Source organism: Sarcophilus harrisii, chromosome 3 (assembly GCF_902635505.1).
Source record: "Sarcophilus harrisii chromosome 3, mSarHar1.11, whole genome shotgun sequence".
Taxonomy (NCBI): Eukaryota; Metazoa; Chordata; class Mammalia; order Dasyuromorphia; family Dasyuridae; genus Sarcophilus; species Sarcophilus harrisii.
In genome coordinates, this window is record NC_045428.1 from 126,630,061 (window position 1) to 126,652,310 (window position 22,250).

At 32.9% G+C, this 22,250-nt stretch overlaps 1 pseudogene; it reads left to right on the top strand.

Moving 5' to 3' along the window:
• The first annotated feature begins 2,720 nt into the window (after positions 1-2,720).
• LOC105750021 lies at positions 2,721-19,919 on the top strand (annotated as a pseudogene).
• Positions 19,920-22,250: the final 2,331 nt, after the last annotated feature.

Here is a 22,250-nt window from a genome sequence, read left to right on the forward strand (position 1 = left end):
GAGTGTAGGGATTATAACAACTCAGTAGTTGCAGACCACTAGGCAGTTTGTCAAAGGAATTGTCCACAATAACTTGGAACAAAATTCTGACAATTGATTTAAAAGGTAGAAGACAGAAATAAAAAAGACCAATGATGTAATAAATATGAGGTTTTTCCCATTTAAAAAATGGGAGAGGAGTGGAGAACATTGTACCCTCTAGAGAAACAGTAGCTCCTATTCCCAAGGAATAATGATGTGAAATCCAAAATGTTCATCAGAATAGAAATAATACAATATACACCAGAAGAAAAAAAAATATGAATCAGCCAATTTTTTTTTTGAAATGGAATAAAGGGAAGCCATTGTGTTATTTTATTGAGTAGAGAATTTACATAGCTGGCCATACACTTTAACAAAATCATTTTGAAAGTTGTGTGGAGAATGAAATGGATTGGAAAGAAACTTGAGAACTGGCTACCAATTAAGATACTATTACAAAAGTTCAGGTGAGAGATGATAGGGAGTCTGAACTAAAGTGATGGTGAGCTGGGTAAAAACAAGATATATATGAGATGCCACAGAATAAGGAATTATGTGAGCTATCAATTAATTGATTAAATGGAGTAAATGAATCGTGAATGACATTGAGTCTGTTAACCTAGAATATTAGACAATCTGGCAAAAATAGGGATATTTAGAAGATGGGCGGAGGAGAAGCTAATGAGTTCTGTTTTAAATATATTTAGCTTGTAATGCCTACAGGATATTTAGTTCAAAATGTCCAGTAGATGGTTGGTGATGGAGGACTAAAATTCAGGATATATATTGGATTGAAATAAATAGATCTGAGCATTATTTTCATAGTAATGATAATTATGTCTATGAGAACTGATAAGATTACTAAGTGAGAGAGGATAGAGAAAGAAGGAAAAAAAGGCTCAGAAGAGAATCATAGGGTTCACATTTGGATAAACCTCAAAGTGAAGAGATAGAGAAGGGAAATCCAAGAGAGAACAGAATACCAAAAACCTAGAGAAGAACAAGAGAAGATAATTATCAAATTTGTCCAATATTAAGAGAAATTAAAAAGAATGGGGATTAAAAAGAATAAATTGAGTTTCGCAAATAAGTTCCAACTGCTGAGTTTAGAGAGAATAGTTTCAGCTGAATGAAATAGTTGGAAATTGAATTTCAGAGGATTTACAAGATCCCGATAAAAGAATTAGAAAATATTATGTTTTGTACATAATTTTTTTTCTTGGACTTTATATGAAAAAAAAGAAGTGAGATACAGGATGATAGAAGACCTGGTAAAACCAAGTGAATTCTTTGAAGTATATATATTATACTTTTAAAATTTGAAGCCAGTAAAGGAAAAGCCAACATACAGAGAAATTGATTATTGAAGGGGAGGGCATGATGGGGGTAGATTATATTTTGGAGAAGATAGCAGATTAAGAATGAATGTAGAGGCTGACCTTGGCAAGCAGAAAAACCACCTTATCAGAGATTAGAGTATAAAAAGTGATAGTGTAGGATAAAATCAGAGGCATGTAAATGAAGGAAGACAGGAGAAAAGGGAGCTCTTGCTAAATGTCTTTTTTTTTTTTCTTCTGTAAAATGTGAGCCAAGGTGTTCAGAAGAAAAAGTAAAAGTAGAGAGTGCTATGAGATGTGGCCAAGAAGGGTGAAACAAACAAACAAAAAAAGCCTTAAAAAGAATTTGCATTGTATAGAATTGTATATAGTAATTGCAAAGAATTGTATATAGTAAAATCTAATAAAAATATTTTAACCTTGTAACAGAGAGGGAGAAAATAGCTTATATAAATCTATTGAGATAGAGAAAATAGATTTCTTGAGTTATTTCAATCATGGCCAGCTCTTTATGTTACTGGAGTGGTTTGCCATTTCCTTCTCCAGATCATTGTATAGATGAGAAAATGAGGCAAATAGGGTTAAGTAATTTGCTCTGGATCACACAGCTAGTAATTATCTGAGGCCAGAATTCAATTCATGAAGATGAGTCTTTCTGGCTGTAGGCCCAATACCTATCACCTAGCTGCCCTAGATTCCATAGAATGTGGCTACCAGAAAAACAAAACAAAACAAAAAAGAACTCCAAAAACCAAACTCGTATGTGTTAAAAACATCCAGGATGTCAAATAGACAAATTGAAAGAAAATACTTGTTAATTAAAAAAAAAGTATCTCTGCAAAAATACCTAAAATATTTATAATATATAAAATGAACAAAAGATAATAATAGGTATATAAATCTGATCTAATAGACATAATTGAGACTTTCCAGGATGGGATTTGTGATTGGAATGTGACTATGAAACTATTGCCTTATTTAAAAGGAGAAAAATAGATTAAAAAAGTATGATGGGTAGATTCATGCTACATTTTATTAATAAAATATATTAGTACTACATATAATTACTAGTTTCTTTTTTTCCCTTAAGGCAATTTGGGGTTAAGTGACTTGCCCAGGGTCATACAGCTAGGAAGCTTTAAGTGTCTGAGGCCAGATTTGAACGCAGGTCCTTCTGACTTCAGAGCTAGTGTCCTATCCACTGCACCACCTAGCTGCCCCCATATAGTTACTAGTTAATTATTAATACTATATTGAGGAACTATATCCATGAGAGGAAAATAAGTTATTAAGAGTGGAAGAGCCATGATGGAGAACATTTGGGAAAAGTTCAACAGTACTAGAAATAAAAATTATATTACCATGGGTGTACACTATGATAACTATAAAGAAGAATTAATCAATGATAAGAGACAGGTAAATAGATGAAGACTAAGGGAAATATTGTAAGCCTGCATGGAGATATGATATAGTAACAGTAAAGATTTCAGTTTAGTAAAGATTTGCCAGTTAATTGACTTCCCTCAATGACAATTCCATGCTTTAAAGGATGGAGGAAGCAATGAAAAAAATTGCTATTCTTTTCTTCTGGAATAGCTAACCAACTAGGGAAAACGAATTAATGATTCAAAAGTGATCATTCTCTTAAAATTCATGATCAAGGAGAGGAAAACTGGGTATTGTCTGAAATGGAGAAACCCAGAGAGAAGTCATGCCATCTTTTTGACTATGGAGATGTGGTATTTGTCTTCAATGAATTTGTCAAATTTATGTAGTGTAGATGATGATGATAAAAATCATGATGAAGTTTTGGTCAGCAGCTAAAATCCAAATGGGCTTGTATAGCTGTGTAGGGAAAGGCTAATTCTGCTATGAACTGGGTAGTGAAAGAAGTTACCTTGGATCCTAATGTATGGCTCTTATACTCTGATATCTTTTCACCATCCTCAGTGGCATAAGACTCTGAGGTTGAGAATTAAATTCAGTCCTATAGTCACTTTTAGCTTCTTTTAGAGAAAAGTCTTGAGGAACTGTTGGCTTTTTGTTGCTGGTTATTGATGAAGACTGATCTATAAGAGCAGGTGAATCACAAATTATAGAGTATGTTTCAGAACCCAGCCCCATCTCAACATATTACAGTTTTCAGCTATCTGGTTCTTCAAGTTCTCAAACCAAGTGAACATTATTTAATTGAAAAACAAAACAAAATACAACCCTGTGAGGTAGGTAGAACAAATATTATCACCCCAATTTTAGAGATAAGGAAATAGAAGTTGTGAGAGGTTAAATTACTTGCCAAGGTCACACATTCAAGAAGTGATTAGGCTGAGTTTGCAGTTGAGATAATCGTGAAATTCAGTGATGATCTTATAATAACTCATTGAACTTGTCTCCATGGGCTTGCAAAATTTAATTGGGAATGTGCCATTTGAAATTGTAGTGGGGTGAGAGTGAGGAAGAAGTGATTATAATGATCACAGAATTATAGCTAGATTTGGATGGAGTTTCAAAAGCCATTTAGTCCAACTTCTTCATTTCATAGAGGAGGAGACTGAAACAGAAAGGTTAAGTGATCTGCTCATGTAAGTAAGTGAAAGGCAAGGAAACAAATTCAGAACAAAATGCATTCAGGAAAATGTAGTGCTAAAGTAAGTCATTGGCAGGACAATCTATCAAGATGACTACTTTTGATCCTGATGCCAACCTAGACTAGAATAAAACTCCATTGTGAATAGCAGAAACTAGAATAATAAAAGATAAAAGATGAGAAGAGGAAGTTGGTGGATAATATACAGATGACAGATTACACACAAGGGATGTTTTGAAATGACACGGATGCTTTGAATATTTTGCTACCTTTTCTAGCCTCTTGAAGAAAGCTGATATAAGATTTAGCAGAACCAATATATAATATATATATTTCCTTTATAGAAATTTGAAATTAATAAAGAACTCTCAAGAGAAGAAAAACATTGGCTCAAGAAAGCATCTGATAGCATTATTAATCTTTTCAGATCAAATTTGAAAACCTCCTCCATATCCCCAACAATACAAAATGGGGCAAATTATCGATTAATTCTCTCTGGGAAATAAGGCATTTTAAAAAATTTTTCATGAATTTTAGGTAATAGAATGTGTCATAAAGAAATAACGTTATGTTTTATAAGCACTTTCTTAAAAACACTCCCAGGCTTATCTGGTACTATACTGTTTTGCAACAAGTACAGAGAAGAGCATCAACTCTCAGAATCCTTTATTATGCTCAAGGAAGGGAAAAAAAAATGAACTCCTTTAGTTTAAAGCAAGGGGTATAAGAGAGAGAGAAATGCATCATTTATATTCTTCCTTACCAGGCTTCAAGCTAGTGGGACTTGCACATCAAGAGAAAAACATAAACCACAGAGCCTGAGGAAATCAGTTAATACATCTAAAACTAACTGGAGCATGATATGTTTTTAAAATAGCTAAAGAGACCATGTCTAGCTAGGAGATCAATTACACTTTTCCTTGTGTCTTCAAGAAAGGGTATTTAACAGAAAACTATGGTTTAAATGGTCTATAGAGGCATAAGAAAGTAGATTCTACTCTGAATTTGTCTGCTAACAACATGTAGTATAACTACAGCAAGGAAATTATACTTGATCTTTATTAGAGATTGTAGCAGTTATTTTTTTTTCTTTTCACAGAGTACCCACAATGAGCAAAGTATCGTGCTGTAGAAGCCAACAGGTATAAAATGGAACCCTCTTCTCAAGCGGATTATATTTTAGTCAGGGAAGTAACATAAAAAGTAACCAAATTACAATCTATCAGATATCAAAAAAAATTTATATTAGTTCAGATATATTTCTATATACACATATATTCATTTGGTTACATGTATATATATTGTTTGTGTGTTTGGGGTGTATGTATATGCATATAGAGATTTTGTACCATGTACATACAATACACACTAAATACTAGATGCTATCTTTATAAAACATACAATATATAAATGCTACCTATTTTATAATAACAATAAGAAATTGAAAATAGCCTCTTACCAATTTTACTCAGAAAGCATCTTCCCTTAGGTCTTTCTCTAATATTTAATCATGGCAAATAGGTAACCGAATTCTCAAAAACTGTGCCATTGTGGGGTAAGTTTTGAAAGGTCCTGCAAATTTGTATAGGCTTTAAATATAGGTCTGACATCAGACTTTTTTTGCTTTATTTCAGAAAATCAACCTAACTAGCTTCAGAAAAGTTTGATCACCAGAGAATTGGCCCTTAAGTGATGATTTCTTTTTTTCTTTTTTTGAAAACATAGCAATTTATTAAGCTAAAATTGATGAAGTGACTAGATTACAATGCATAAAAGTGGAAGAATAGCCCACTCAAGAAATCAAGTACTTGAATTGTCAAAATACAAAGCACTGATAAATGTTATATAAAGGAATCATACTTAGGTTTTCAGAATCTAAGTTCAGATTTCTTTTCACTATATAAGTATACAAAAAAGTACCTAATTACTTCAAGCTTCTGTATGCTTGATGTCTTTAGAAAAGTAGATTTCACAGTGGACTGGAATGATAAAATAAAACATAAGGAAATTGAATCGGGGAGGCTAAGTGGTCTTCATAAATACTTTGGTATTTGAAAAACATTAGCAAGAAGTTTTTATTTTTATTAAAGATTTCAAAAATCTAGAGTTTTTAAGCAATTGGTCATTATCAAGGAATAAAACATGACATTTGGGGACCTTATTGACATAACATGGAAAACAGAAGATAATTATTCCTCCGGTCACTGAATAGTTTTTATTATGTTGGCAGATAAATTTGTTAGCCCTATTGAAACAAAATGTCAGGAATACTTTGCTGTCTCCTGCTTCTCATGTGTAACTTCTAATAGCAATATTTTTAACCTCTTCTGAATCTTTAGCAATTACAAAAAAATGACCTTATCTTATTCCATTTTTCTTTCCTCAAATAATGAGGGGAAGTTCCACAGCATAGTGAATAGAACACTGATCCTGACATCAGAAAGACCTGCATTCAAATTCAGCCTCAGACACTTACTAGCTGAATTCCGCCCCCCCACCCCAAAAAAAAAAACAACAGCAACAAAAAGCACACCAAATAATGAATTTAAGATAAAACAAGTATTTCAAAAACAACTTTGCTAAAAATAATATCTTTTAAATTTATGGGAAGAAAAAAGTGCATATATATTTATATATATTCATTACATAAATAATAGCGTTGTTATAGTTACCATTTATAACATGACTTATAATTGGCTTCCATTAAATCTAACACTGATAGCAAATTAGTATATGGAACATACAATGGCAATAGGAAAGAGGCAATGGTTGTTCAGTGTAGTGGTATAGGTAGAGAATTCTCACGGAAAATGGAGGGATAGTTCTGACTATGGGGATATTATACCTTCTCTCTCCTGCCCCAGATGCTTTTGCTTTACAGAAGAAACCTAAAGCACTTTGACAACAAACATCAGTATTATGTTACTGAAATGGAGATAACATTGCCACTACTTACCCTACAAAGTTGTTGTGAAGACAGTGATTTGTAAATTTTAAAGTATTCCTAATTGGAAGTTGTTCCTATTGTTATCAGCTTCCTCCCTAAGTCAATTATGCCTAGAATGGCAAGGCAATGGAATTTTCAGCTGACCTCCAAAGGAAGTGCTTGCTCATCAGCCTTCTAAAAATGAATAAGTTAGGTAGGACAGATTGTCATATATAATTTAACATAGATCCCTGCTATGTGACTATAGGTATTTTTTTCACTAAACTCAAGGAATACTTTATAAATCCCACATCTTACACTTGTGAAAAAAAGGAAATTCCAAATGGTATCTTAATTCCTTATGGACATAGGAGGCAAGATTCTAATTGGAATAAAGGGAATAAGGGAAGAAGGGAATAAGTATTTATTTAGCATTTACTATGTTCTAGATACTGTACTAAGAACTTTTACAAATATTATCTCATTTGATCTTTATAGTAACCCTGTGAAGTAGGTGCTGTTACAATCCACATTTTATGATTGAGTAACTTAGGCTACTAAAGGTAAAATGAGTTTCTAGTGTCAAACAATGATTGTCTGAGGCCAAATTTGACCCAATTCTAGCTTCAGCACCCTAATCACTGCATCACCAATTATCTCTAAAACTACTCTAAGAGAACAATTCCTTGAAGGTGTTATTGACAGTGTCAGATGAATTACTTCAAGAAGAACTGACTAAGTTCCTTTCTGGGTTAATCATTTTGAATCCCTGAGTATGGAAGCTAAACTGTACTTTAGATACAGAAGGTGATCTAGTGTAGTGCGATCTAGTCAAAACCCAGTTCATTTCAGTTAAGGAATGTCAGCCCATCTTTGAATCATACTACTTTCCTTATTAAATAACAATAATATTTCCTTATTAATTATTAATTAAAATATTAATTTTAACTAATAATAATAGTTATTATTATTCTATATAACCAATAGGTCAACTCTAGCTAATATGGGCCATATTATAATAAGTATGCTGTGTAGAATATGCTGAAGAATTTTGGGTCCATCCTGGTTCTAAATTACTTCTTACTTACAATTTAAAAGTTGCCTTTTAGCATGAATAGAATAGCAGAACAGGGATCCATGATGTAGTAAACATATTAGGATGGAAGTAGGAGGGATTGTTGAGAAAATGTCAATGATCTATAAATTGACAATTCCCATAGCTATTTCTTCTTGAAGACAAACATGATCTGTGGTGGACAAAGTTATCAATAGACATCCATTTATAAGGAGATTCAGTAGATGTAGGATTTGCTAATCAAAATTAGAAACATCTTTTTTTTTTAACTTTAGGAGAAGAAATTTATAGTTTTTTTTCATTAATTCATTTATTCAATCAATAAATAAGCTTTTATTATATTTGCAATCTATACAGAGGCAGCTCTCAATAGAGAGCTTATTTTCTTTTTTTTTCTTTTTTTTAATTTAATAGCCTTTTATTTACAGGTTATATGTATGAGTAACTTTACAGCATTAACAATTGCCAAACCTCTTGTTCCAATTTTTTACCTCTTAACCCCCACCCCCTCCCCCAGATGGCAGGATGACCAGTAGATGTTAAATATATTAAAATATAAATTAGATACATAATAAGTATACATGACCAAACTGTTATTTTGCTGTACAAAAAGAATCAGACTCTGAAATATTGTACAATTAGCTTGTGAAGGAAATAAAAAATGCAGGTGGGCATAAATATAGGGATTAGGAATTCAATGTAATGGTTTTTAGTCATCACCCAGAGTTCTTTCTCTGGGCGTAGCTGGTTCAGTTCATTACTGCTCCATTGGAAATGATTTGGCTGATCTCATTGCTGAGGATGGACAGGTCCATTAGAACTGGTCATCATATAGTATTGTTGTTGAAGTATATAATGATCTCCTGGTCCTGCTCATTTCACTCAGCATCAGTTCATGTAAGTCTCTCCAGGCCTTTCTGAAATCATCCTGTTGGTCATTTCTTACAGAACAATAATATTCCATAATATTCATATACCACAATTGATTCAGCCATTCTCCAACTAATGGGCATCCATTCAGTTTCCAGTTTCTAGCCACTACAAAAAGGGCTGCCACAAACATTCGTGAACATACAGGTCCCTTTCCCTTCTTTAGTATCTCTTTGGGATATAAGCCTAGTAGTAACACTGCTGGATCAAAGGGTATGCACAGTTTGATAACTTTTTGAGCATAGTTCCAAATTTCTCTCCAGAATGGTTGGATTCGTTCACAACTCCACCAACAATGCATCAATGTCCCAGTTTTCCCACATCCCCTCCAACAATCATCATTATTTTTTCCTGTCATCTTAGCCAATCTGACAGGTGTGTAGTGGTATCTTAGAGTTGTCTTAATTTGCATTTCTCTGATTAATAATGACTTGGAGCATCTTTTTATATGACTACAAATAGTTTCAATTGAAGAAATTTATAGTTAAATAAAATAAGCTATTTACCCAAATTTAAAAGCGTCAATCTAAAATCAAATCTTCTCTTTATAAATCCAGTGTATTTTTCCTTAGACATTGTTGATACCTCTGAGAACATGATAACTTTCCCCATGTTTTCTGTGGCTTGCAATCTCTGTCCCCTCATATTAGTATGTGAATCCTCAGTTCTAAATGATGTTCCTTGATAAATCATATGGATTTCATTAGTAAGGAGATTTTCTGTTCTTTAAAGAAGCATTACTCCCTAGTCATCCTTTAGGCATGTCAAACTCAGCAAATGAAAATTGGAACCCATTTTCTTTCTCTGAAATTCATCTCTATCCCTATTAATGGTTCTACCATTTTTTCAGTTAATTTGTTACAAAATTTTGAATTATCCTTGGCTTTTCCTCAACATTCAATTAACTTCCAAATTGAGTAGGCTCTATCTCTATCACATTTCTCATGTATCCTTTTTTTTTTTTTCAAATAGCATACACAAAGTTTAGGCCTTCATTACCTCATTGTCTCTACCCAGGTTATTCATTTAGTTTTGGCTATTGCCACAGCCAATAATAAAAAACTAAGCAACTTGTAAAAATTATGCACCTATTGTGAATCATACCCAAACCTGTCTTGCTGAATATATCCTTATGCTACACTACATTTCTTGAGTTTCTTTTGTATGTAATTATATCTGTACATTGTTTCTACTTATATTGACTAGAATATGTTGCTTAAGGGCAAAGACTTTCATTTCTGTCTTTGTAGAACAGTACTAGCATAATGGCTGGCATACCACCTACACTCAATAAGTGAATACTAATTTTTTTTTTTTGTTGATTGATTCATCCCCAGCTTTATTCACACCTTAATGTGTAGCTGCTTTGCTGTAGATACAATTAACCTGGACAATGTTATTATACATCCAACCTATTATATCAGAATTTGATGTAGATAAGGATTATGCATCAAACCGCTGAACTAGTTCTATGTTATGTCTGGTTTTTAAAGAGGAATAAGAACGTAGTTAGGAAATCTGGGATAATTTTAGTTAAAAGTGAATAACCTCCCCTCCAAGATTATGGAATAAGGATATACTGCATCCTACAACTTTCATTTTGGGGCAACTAAGTAATATAGTAGATAAACCACTGGGCTTGTAGTCAGGTAAATTGGAATTCAAATCTAGCCTTAGATTGGCTGTGTAACTGAGCAAATCACTTAACTTTAGGTTTGTCAACTGTAAAATGGGGATCATAATAGCACCCACCATCCAGGGTTGTTCTGACTTCATATAGTGTTTTGACACATTTATTATTGTTCACTTATTCAATTGTCATCTGACTCTTCATGACCCAATGGATCAGAGCACTCTCCTAAAGTCTGATCAAGATCCATTTGTCCATTGCCTCTATGACACAATCTATCCATTTCATACTCTGCCATGTCTTTCTCATTTTCCCCTCAATCTTTCCTAGCATATGAATCTTTTCCAATGGAGTCCTATCTTCTCATTTCGTGGTAAAAATACTGAAGTTTCAATTTCAACATTTATCCTTCCAATGACTAGTCAGACTTATTTCCTTTAAATATTGATAGATTTGTTCTCCTTGCTGTCCAAGGAACACTGAAAAGTCTTCTCCACTGAGTTGTTGGAACTCTACTACCATTTGTCCAGCTTAGTTAAACCTGGCATAACTCAGTTTAATTGACCTATGTGCCTTTGCTATGATAAGGCAGTGATCCAGGAAGGGCTTGATATAATAGCACTACATAAATGCTATTATTATCTTGTGTCTGCCCTATATGACCTTGATATGCATCTATTCTGTTCATCCTTCTATCACCCAAACCCCAATTTGCGATGTATATATGTGACCAGCGCTAATCTTTTGATCTTTCAACCTGTTTGCTCTCAGCCTTATCTGAATACCATTATATTTCTTTACTGTAGCAATACTGTTTTGGAATATGTTTGTTGAACACCTAATATTTTGTTCCAAACAACTCAGGATATAGGGCTCCTCAAAAAAGATATAAAATCCACACTTAGATTCAGATACCACAGGGAATAATATAATCTTATATCCTTAAAGCAGACCTTTCTTTTGTCATGGAAATGTATTCTTACTACATGCAGAATTCCTGATATAGATAAGAAATATACTTCACAACAATAACTGAACCTAAGGCTTCAAAGCATAGAGCACTCTTTAAAGTATTTTTATTTTAAATCAACAGTGTTCAGTAACACAGAGGGCAAAGCCCCACAGGGTATATTTCAATGACAATTCAAGTATAAATGGTAAAGCTCCTACATAATAGAATATAGGCAGATGTAATATCTGCCAATAACCTATTGTTGGACAGCTGCTTCATCTTGTTACTGAAGTTTGATTAGATTTTTTTGAACACGAAAAATAAAAAATGTCTAACCCTCAAAATTTTATACTTACTAGATCTAGCAGAGTGTATTATAAATAAAAACTTTTTTTTCATTTTTGTTGTAATGAAAAATGTAAAATTAAGCTTCTTGTGTGTGTTTGTGTGTGTGTGTGTGTGTGTGTGTGTGTGTGTAAGAGAAAGACATTGAGAGAGAGAGAGTCTGACTCTTGTCTCTCTCTCTCTGTTTCTGTTTTTCTGTCTATCTCTTTCTCCCTCTGTCTTTATGTTTCTGTCTCTCCCTTTCTATTTCTGTCTCTCTATGTCTCTGTGTTTGTCTGTCTCTTTCTTTGTCTATCCTTGTCTCTTTCTCTGTCTCTCTGTTTCCATGCAAAGGAAAAGGTGAAATTCAATAACTCTTAGCCAGTATCTTGTCTGACATTTGACCAGAGTGCTTCAGCACTCCTGGATCTGCTGGAGAGGCAGTATAACCACGAGTTTAATATGTGTCAGAAGGAAGGTTTATTTGTGAATTCTCGTTTGGAGATTTCAGTAATAATTAGAGCCATTGAATTTCTGTGAAGCAAAGAAAAAATACCCTATGGTTGTATTATGATGTGAAACAGAAATGAAGGTTATTAGCACAAGGTAGGTAAGACTAACAATAGCCCCTCCTCAGGATAAGGAGAATATTTTCCAAGTCAGAAATCTTTTTCTATGAAGAAGAATGTGTAGTTTAACCAGATAAACCTAGAATCTGGTGATTTTCATATAGTGGAAAATTTTTATTTTTTCTGAAGTTCTTTCCAAAGTATATAGATCACTCAAATATAGTATTTTGTCTTTGAGATTTTAAAATTTTAAACATAAATATTTCTTATTTTGTATTTAGTCATTAAGACAAATGCTGTAGGATATACCTTTGCCCTATCTACATATTTTCAATCCAGGAACACCATCCACATTGCTGTTCCTTATATTTATAATGCTCCCTGTGATTCCAATTTTCATTGGCTTATTTTCCATTTATTGAATTATCTCCCTCCTGATCTCCACTTCAGTGTCTTCCTGAATTCCTTCAGGTCTCTGCTAAAAATCTTACTATAAGGAGCCTTTCCAATTTCCTTTTAATTCCAAGATATTTTTCCTTTCCTTTCCTCTGAGATATTTTCAATTCATCTTGCCTATATATCTTGTTTATACATCGTTTTAAACATGTTTCCCACATTCGACTATGAAGGCTTTGAAAGCATGGACTTGTTTTCACTTCTTTTGTATCTCTCCTACTTGGTCCAGTAAGGGACACATAGTATGTGCTTAGTAAAAGCTACTTACTTTAAAGGAAGGTAGGAAGGAAGGAAGGAAGGAAGGAAGGAAGGAAGGAAGGAAGGAAGGAAGGAAGGAAGGAAGGAAGGAAAGAGGGAATCAAAGGAGAGAGGGAGGGAGGGAGAAAAGCAAGAGGATGGAAAAGAGAGAGGCAAACATAAATAATCTGTTATTATGTCATTGCCTAAACCTTGGATTCTCATTTGTAAAACATATCTGACTCATGAAAGACATATGTAACATGACTTTCAAAGTCTCTACAATCTTTAAAGCATAAATCATGCCAATAAACTACTAAAAATATTTTATAGAGCTAAAAAAAAATCACAAAATCTAGAAAAACTAAAGCTCAAGGATAATAAGGAAATCAATGCAAAAAGAGGCAGTCTAACCATACCCGACCTCAAATTATATTATAAAACAGTAATTATAAAAAAATTCTGGTACTGGTTAAGAAAAAGAATAATAGATCAGAGGAATATCCAAAGCTTCTTTAAAAATATCATATGGGTTTATACAGCTGGATGTGGGGATTTCAAAATTATGAAAATAATATTGCAACTTATATTTCTGATAAAGGTCTCATATTTGAAAAAATAGAGAAATGAGGCAAATTTAAAAAATAAAAGTTATTCCCCAATTGTTATATGGTCAAAGGCTATAAATAGGCAATTTTAAGAGAAAGAAATCAAAGCCACCTATAGTTTATATATATATATATATATATATATATATATATGTATATATATATATATAATTTTTTTATGTTGTAGCTATCTGTTAGATTATACACTTCCTAAAGGTGATTACAATATTTTAATCATTTCTGGATTTTCCTTGTTACCTAGTGTAGTTAATAAATGGTTGTTGAATGAAAGAATGAATAGCTGGAATAATTTTTTTTTAAATTTTGTGCCAACAGTGATTGAGGCAAATTATCAGTTGCTTGAGATATGAAAGAGAAAATGACAGTTTTTACCAACAATAAGATTATATGATTTAATGATGAAAAAAGAAATAAACAATAATTAATAAGTGAACAGCTAGCCAACAAGCATTTATTAAGCAATTATTATGTTCCAGACACTGTACTATTTCTGGGAAAATGTATTAAGGAAAAGACAATTAGATATTAACTAAATGTTATTAACTCATATTTATGTACCACATTGACATTTGCAAAATACTTTGCATATAATATCTTATTCAGCCCTTAGGACAAACTTTTACTTAGATGCCATTATTATTCCTTTTTTATGGATGAGTAAATATTTTATGAATGAGAAAGTAAATTACTTGTGCAAGGTCATAGAGATTGAGAATTGTCATAATGTTTGAGAATTGATTTGAAACAAATCTTTCTAAGTGCTTTTATCTATCATACAAGTTAATAGATCATAAAGGAATTCAAATACAAATGTAAGCGAGATTTAAAAAGGAAGGCATTAACAATGTCATCCTGCCTTTCTTTACAAGAAGTTGGTGATGTGGGAATGTAACTCAGGAAAGAAACCAGAGTTGGATATAGTGATTTAAGATTCATAAAATAGATTAAAATGCAAACATATACATTAAATACTTTACCATAATAATAAACAGAATCATGATGTGAAAGGTAAAGTTAATGTTAAATGACGTGCAGTACTTGTACAGTAAAATTAACACGGATTTTCAGTATATTTTCTCTTCTCTACCTATTGGACCTATCCTTTATTACTGGTGATTGGCTGCACATTTATTTGTTTGTTTATTTTTATGTAAGCTATCTCAATGTCAAGTTCTTATCTCCATCCAAAGTTATAACTTCGTGGACCAATATAGTGTTTGAATAAATACACTTTTAAACTTGCAATAATTCCTTGGATCCTTTGGTTGTGATAATGAAGCAATATTAGGAGGACCACTTTTCAGTTTCATTAAAATCATATAGATTGGGAGGGTGACCTGGGGTATTATCCAAAATAAGTAGAATCTTGAAAGGAATGTTATCATTACAAAATTAATGAAGTAATTCATAAACCATAAATTCAAAAATGAAGGGGATTTCCAAATCTGAAGGTTGGCAAAATAAAGGAAAGGTAGTGTTACTTTGCTGATACTTTTCAATGCTTTGGGATTTTCTGAGTGATGTACAAGAAAAAAATTTAATTTGCAACTGTCAGATGCATTCCCTCCAAGCAGAAGAGTAACTATTTTTTCTAAGCTTTATGCATAGGCATAGATTTTGTTTTTGTTTTTGTTTTTGCTTTTTTCCCTCTATCACGATGTAGGAGATGGCATTCTTTGATAAATATCTGCATTAGAGATTTGCTATGGCAAGTAGGGATCTTTATCTATTATTTTTTGCAGGAACTGTAAAAACTTCTTTGCCACTTCAATATCTGCACTAGCATCCCTTATTGACACTTGCACATTATGAAATACCACATGATTTTTAACTCATACAAATTACCTTCTGCTTGCTGTATATTCCTATTTTCCTTCGGGGCACTTTAATTCAGATCTTCAAAGGTGTTTTAACCCAATGATCTTTCAAGAAAAAAAGTATTAATCTTTCTTCAGTGAGAAATAAATGTTTCTTACAAGGTAGCAAGAGAGATAAATTTGCAATATCAATGGAAATGATACTTTGGGCCAGAAAGTGCTTTGGCATTACTCTAAATTATATTGAATATTCAGTCATATATTTTGTTTTGTCTTTTTATTGTCTCCACATCTTATTTGAAACTAAAGAAACATTCATTTCTGCCACATCTAGAAATAACATGGTAAAGTAGATAGAGAACTGAATTTGGAATAAAAAGATTTAAATTCAGAATTTAATTTAGATACTTGTTGGTTCTGTGATTATGGTCCTTCTAGACCATAAGTATTCTTCTTTGTTAATGAGTGGGCTAACTAAAAGTCTCTAAAATCTTTCAAATCTATTATCTTATGGATTAAAGTGAAAGAGCTAAAAGTTAAAAAAAACCTGAAATTAAATATTCAAAAACTTTTCATATATAGGAATTAATTACATCAATATATAAATTATACATACACATATAACAGTATACATTGTCTCTCTTTAATAGAATTTAACTTCTTTAAGTATAGAAAATGTCTGTATTTTTTTTCTAAACCTGATACCTAGCACAAGGTATAGCAGTTAGTCAGCACTTAATGAGAACAGGGCCTTGTTGCCAACTGCTTTTTACTGTGTTAAAAAAGGAGACAGAAAAAAAAAAAAAAGTTGTAGACCCTAGATAACTATAATTCAATACTGTAACTCTTGAGAAAACCTATTCTTTTAGCTTTTATTTTCTCAACAATATGCTATGGAATTGGATTCAGTTATAATGATATAGTATTATTACAATTAAATATCTAACTATAAGTATTATCTGTAGTGTCACCAGACATAATTAAAGTGATAAAAGCCCCCTTGATCTCTTAAATATCACAAAAACAAAATGTAACTGAGAGAATAGTAAGTGATATTAAATTGTGATAAAGGTTTAACTATCATTTTGCTAGTTTATTTTTTTCTTTCTTCCAACTATTATCTTTCCCGTTGCTCAGATCACAATGCAATTCTTTTATTCAGTGGTTTCTTTTGGAATTATGTAATATTAGTACAAGATATTCATCTCAACAATTTCAATTATGATCCTGAAATAGAAGATGAGATGAAAAGTAAATAACTCATAAAAAACACGATTGTAAATAAGGACAAATAGTATAATGACATTTTGTATCAACATGTAATCCCCTAGTTTAATTTTGATTTCTGCTGGAAAGCCAGTAAAGCTCTGTGTATTTTCTGGGGATTATTTCTTAAATCAGCATTTCAAGTATTGATGTTAAGGGACTAAAATATCCTGGGCTCATTAATGCTTTGTAATAACAGGCAATTTTCAAATGCTTGCTAGAAGAATAAAAATTTTCTGATAGCAACAGCTATCCAAATGTCATCCACTGAAATTGCCACTAAAATTAATGTTGCACACTGACTACATGTTCAACTCAGAATCAGATGACCTGTGTTTAATTCCTGAATATGGTAAATTGTGTGACCTCAGTAAATTAACTTCATCTCTATTATCCTATTTCTTTATCTATAAAAAGTGGGAATTGGACTAGATGATTTGTCAAATAACTTTGACTGTTGGTTAATAGAATTAATTTATGTAAGCCCTATATAATATAATCCATTAATTTAATTATAGAGTTATTCTTACCATTAAAATATGCACATATGATCTAGAAAGAGTTGTAAGAATCTATTTCACCTTGTTATTTCTCCTCTTTTTTTCACAACATTTTGTAGAATCTTAATGCCAAATCTCAGAGTTGGATGGGATTTCAGAAGCCATCTAGTTGAAATTCCACTTGACACCTTATCTATCCAGCCCCTATTTGAAAACTTCTACTTGAAGTGTGCCACAAGTTCCTGATATAGCCCATACTCATACAGCACATCCATCCCCTGCTTCCAATTCACATGATCAATACCTTAAAGACCTTAATTCATACCCTTTTCATATCTCTTGTTATGTTGTTCATTTGGGCCAACTCTGTGATTCCATTTTGGAGGATTTCTTTTCTTAAAAAACAAAAACAAAAGCAAAAGCTGGAGCAGTTTTCTGTTTTCTTCTCTAGCTTATTTTGCAGATGAAGAAACTGAGGCAAAATGAGTTAAATGACTTGCCTAGGGTCATATAGCAATAAGTATTAGAGGCTGGATTTGAATTCATAAAAAAAAAAAAAGATAGGATTCCCGATTCTGAGTTCAATACACCATCCATTGTAGTACCTAGCATCTCCCCTTGAGTCTATAGTTGCAGCAATTTCCTAATTAGTTATCATGGTATGTATTGCTCTAATTATTAGGGAGTTTTTTTCTTATGCTGAACTTATTATTTCCAGTACCTTTAGCCTAATCTTCATGATTATTGTCTTGATCTTCATTATCTTGTTCCTTTGGATTACTGAGCAATGGACAGTCTCCAATTTACCAGTTTCCTAAAATGTAGTACCCAGGAATGAATGGAAGCCTTTACCTGTGCTCTTGCTAGGATAGAGAAGAATGCATCTCTAATCTCTAATGCCTAAATAACAAACCTTTCTTAATCCAGCCAAATATCATATTATATTTTTGGCAACCATATTACATATCTCTCTCATATTGAACTTACAGTCTTTGCAGACTCTTTTTCCATTGGTGACTTCTTCTTGGAGCCTCCATTTTGGGGAATGATCACAGATCTGCCTTGTTTTCTGCCATCATACATCTGCCAAAGTGCTCCACCATGCCTCACCCCTGCTCCCCATCAAAGACACCCACATAAAGTTTTTCAGCTCCCATGCCTTAAGTTCACCTGTAAGAATGTAAGCTTCTAGTTTCTGATAGTTTCTGACCATCTTGCTTTTTGCTTTGTTTTTGTATCCCAAGTGCTCACCCCAATACCTGGTACAAATCTAGGGCTTGATAATTTGCATTGATAAACTGATTAATTTGCAGTCTACTGTAATACCAAGATCTTTTTTCAAATGGTGCCTAAACTTTATAAAGTTATTATTATTATTATTATTTAATTCAAGTGTAAGACTGTATCTATCCTTATTTATCTTCATCCTATCACTATTGTTTTAGGATAACATTCTAAATACCTTGTTGACTCCTCTTTGGATCTTGATTAACATTTATTATGTTAGTTTTTCTGTCCTAGATATGTATCATATGTACATTTTATATATCTGTTTTCTATTCCTATATTCAAATCATCAATATAAATAATAATAAGAGGAACAACAATAGAGCCTCAAGAACCGATCTCTGGGGCATTCTTTCAAAGATTTCTTTCCAGACAAAAGAAGAAACCTCCTCCTGGATGAGTTACTTTCTGTGAGATACCTCTCCCTTTTCTCCTACTCTCTACAGCTCTCCCTCTCAGATCCTGGCTATGTCTTCTGTTTGGGGCAGCATCTCTGATTTTGACCTCCTCCACTCTGTCTTAGCATCCCTTCAGATATGTTGCCCCTGCTAACACTGTTGCTTTTTCTGTGGGACTCAGACCCAAGCCAGAGCCAAGAGGAATGAAGAAAAGATCTTTGGTGATCAAGTGTACTTTACCTACTCCTAGCCCTGGCAAGTTGCACCATTTGCCTTCCAATGTTTCCATTGTGAGGGTGTCCTGCTGTCTGATCGGTGGGTGCTCACAGCAACCCACTGTACTCACTGGAACCTCCAAGTGATCTTAGGGAAACACCATCTCGGCTGCTTGGAGCTCTCCAGGCAAGCACTAAGTGTGAAGCAACATATGCCCTACTCCAAGTACAATTCCATATCCAAAAGGAATGACCTCATGCTGCTCCATCTGCAGAGCTTTCCTCCCAAATTAAGCCCATTCAGCTGGCAAAAATCTGTGCCAGTCCTGAAACCACCTGTGGGGTGTCTGGCTGAGGATCAATTTCCAATCTTTTTTGTCAAATATCCCAGAATCCTTCAATGCCCCATCATTAAAATCTTATCTGATGAAGAATGCAGAAATGTTTACCCCAAAGCCATCATCCCAGGCATGGTCTATGCTGGGAACCCAAAAGGTAGGTAAGACACCTGCCAAGGTAACCCTGGGGGCCCACTGGTGTACAATGGGATCCTGCAGAGCCTTGTGTCTTGGAGTATGGAACATTGCACTCTGCCCATGTTTACTGTGTTTATAGCAGTCTTTGCAACTATTGGACTTGGATCGTAAATCAAATGCTCAAGCATGCTGACTTCCTAATGATGGACTTTCAGGACTCAGGTCTGTTAGTCCCATCTCTAATCTATATTTGGATGCAAATCCAAAAGAGAATCAAAAGAATTTAGAGATGGAAAAGACTTAAGACTCAAAATAACAGGTCTGTAAGTACCTTTTGTAATAAAAAAGACCATGTACTGGAACTTTTACAAACAGAGAAACTAAGGGTATAAAAACTAATGTCTCAATAATTGTGATGTAAGTCAGATTCAAGACTAGTATTCTCTCCCTGATCTGGGGTGTGAAGGCATAGATCTAGTCCCAAACTCCCAAGTAACCTAATCCCTTTCACGAACTCACTGCCCTGCTCAGGTATCCAGAGTAAGAAGTAATTGAGTTTGTCCCTCCAGGCCACCCCTCCTCCAAAAGTCTAAAATTTATAAAACCTATGGGACTTTGTTAAAAAAAAAAAAAAAAAAAAAAAACTTACAGAAAAACAACAAAGCAAATATCTTTAACTTTCAACAATTAGTGACAACTTTTTGTGCTAGCTATCAAAACATCAAAACAATTTTAAATTGACCTGATTGTGCTATGATGGAACTTATTATCTCTTCACATTTTCCATAAGAATAACCTTTATTAAATTAGCAAATATTTAAGTTTTTAATAAATGCCAGGCACTGTACTAATTGTTGTCAAGTCAGAAATCCTATCAAAAAAGGGAATTATTTTGGGCTACCAATAACCATAACCATCCAGGTTCTTTGTAATCATTGCTTCTTTTCTCAGACCATTAATCTATTAAAAGTTATCTTTTATTAGTTTTCCATGAAACAAATTCAAGATAATTAGCCTGTAGTTTCCTTTTTTTTCTTTTTCTTTTTACTTTGCTTTTTTTTTAATTAATGAAAATCTTTTCTTCTATAAAACCTCTCTTGTTTTGGAGAACCAGACATATTTGCCAATTATTTGAATTCCATAGGATGTAGATTTTCAATGTGATTTTTCATTAAAGGAAATAAGTTTCTCTTACTATTAATCCTCCTAAATCTCTATAAAATATTTTGTCTTCTTCTTCCCAATGAAAATATGTTTTTTCCTTAGCAGAAAAAAACCAAACAAATAAAATAAGTCAAGCAACTATAACTTTTCTCTATTATTTACTAATAATGTCCCATCAACTCTGATAATTGATTTTTTAAAAGCATTTATTTAGCATCTACAATGTGCTAAGTACTGTTCTAAATATTTCACAAATATTATCTTCCTGATTCCAATCACAATAATCCTATGAACTGGGTGTTATCATTATTTCCAGTTGAAGAAATTGAAACAGAGAGTGAATAACTTGCCCAGGATCTGATGCCAGATTTAAATTCAGATCTTCCTGATCCCAGACCAGTCATTCTGTTCACTATGCCACCTATGCTAGAGGGGAAAATGCCTTCTCTTCATTTTGCCTGTATATATATATATATATATATATATATATATATATATATATAAAACAAAACAAAACCCTATGCCAATCTTTTTTTAATTTTTGTTCTTATCTTTTATTGACAGTATTAGCTCATGTCAATTTCTCAATATCTAAACTCCATTGTTTTTTTAATGAATTTGTATTTTTCATCACAGCCTCTATATATATTTTTGTTACTTTTCTAAAAAAAATATAGTCTTTTATTTTCAAGATATATATAAAGATAGTTTTTAATATTCACCCTTGCAAAACCTTGTGTTCTAATTTTTTCTCCCTCCCTTTGCCCCACAGCAAGTAACCCAAAATAGGTTAAATATGCAATTCTTCTATACACATTACCACATTTATCATGCTGCATAAGAAAAATTAAATCAGGAAGGAAAAAATTAAGAAAGAAAACAAAAAGCAAGCAAACAACAAAAAGATGAAAATATTATGTTGTGAAACACATTCATTCTTCAGAGCCCTATTTTTGGATACAGATGGCTCTCTCCATCACAAGTCTATTGGAATTAGCTTGAATCACTTCATTGTTAAAAAGAGCCATGTCCATCAGAGTTGATCATCACATAAATATTGTTATTGCTGTATACGATGTTCTTTTGATTGTACTAACATCACTTAGCAGCAATTCATGTAAATCTTTCCAGGCCTTTCTGAAATATTCCTGCTGATCATTTCTTATAGAACAATATTCTATAACATTCAATACCATAACTTATTCAGCCATTCCCCAACATTCCACTCAGTTTCTAGCTCCTTGCGAATATAAAAAGGGTTGCTACAAACATTTTTCCACATGTGGGTCCCTTTCCTTTTTTTATGATATCTTTGGGATACAGACCCAGTAAAGGCACTGCTGGATTAAAGAGTATGCACAGTTTTATAGCCCATTAGGCATAGTTCTAAATTCGTTGGATCAGTTCACAACTCCACCAACAATGTATTAGTGTCCCAATTTTCCCACATTCCT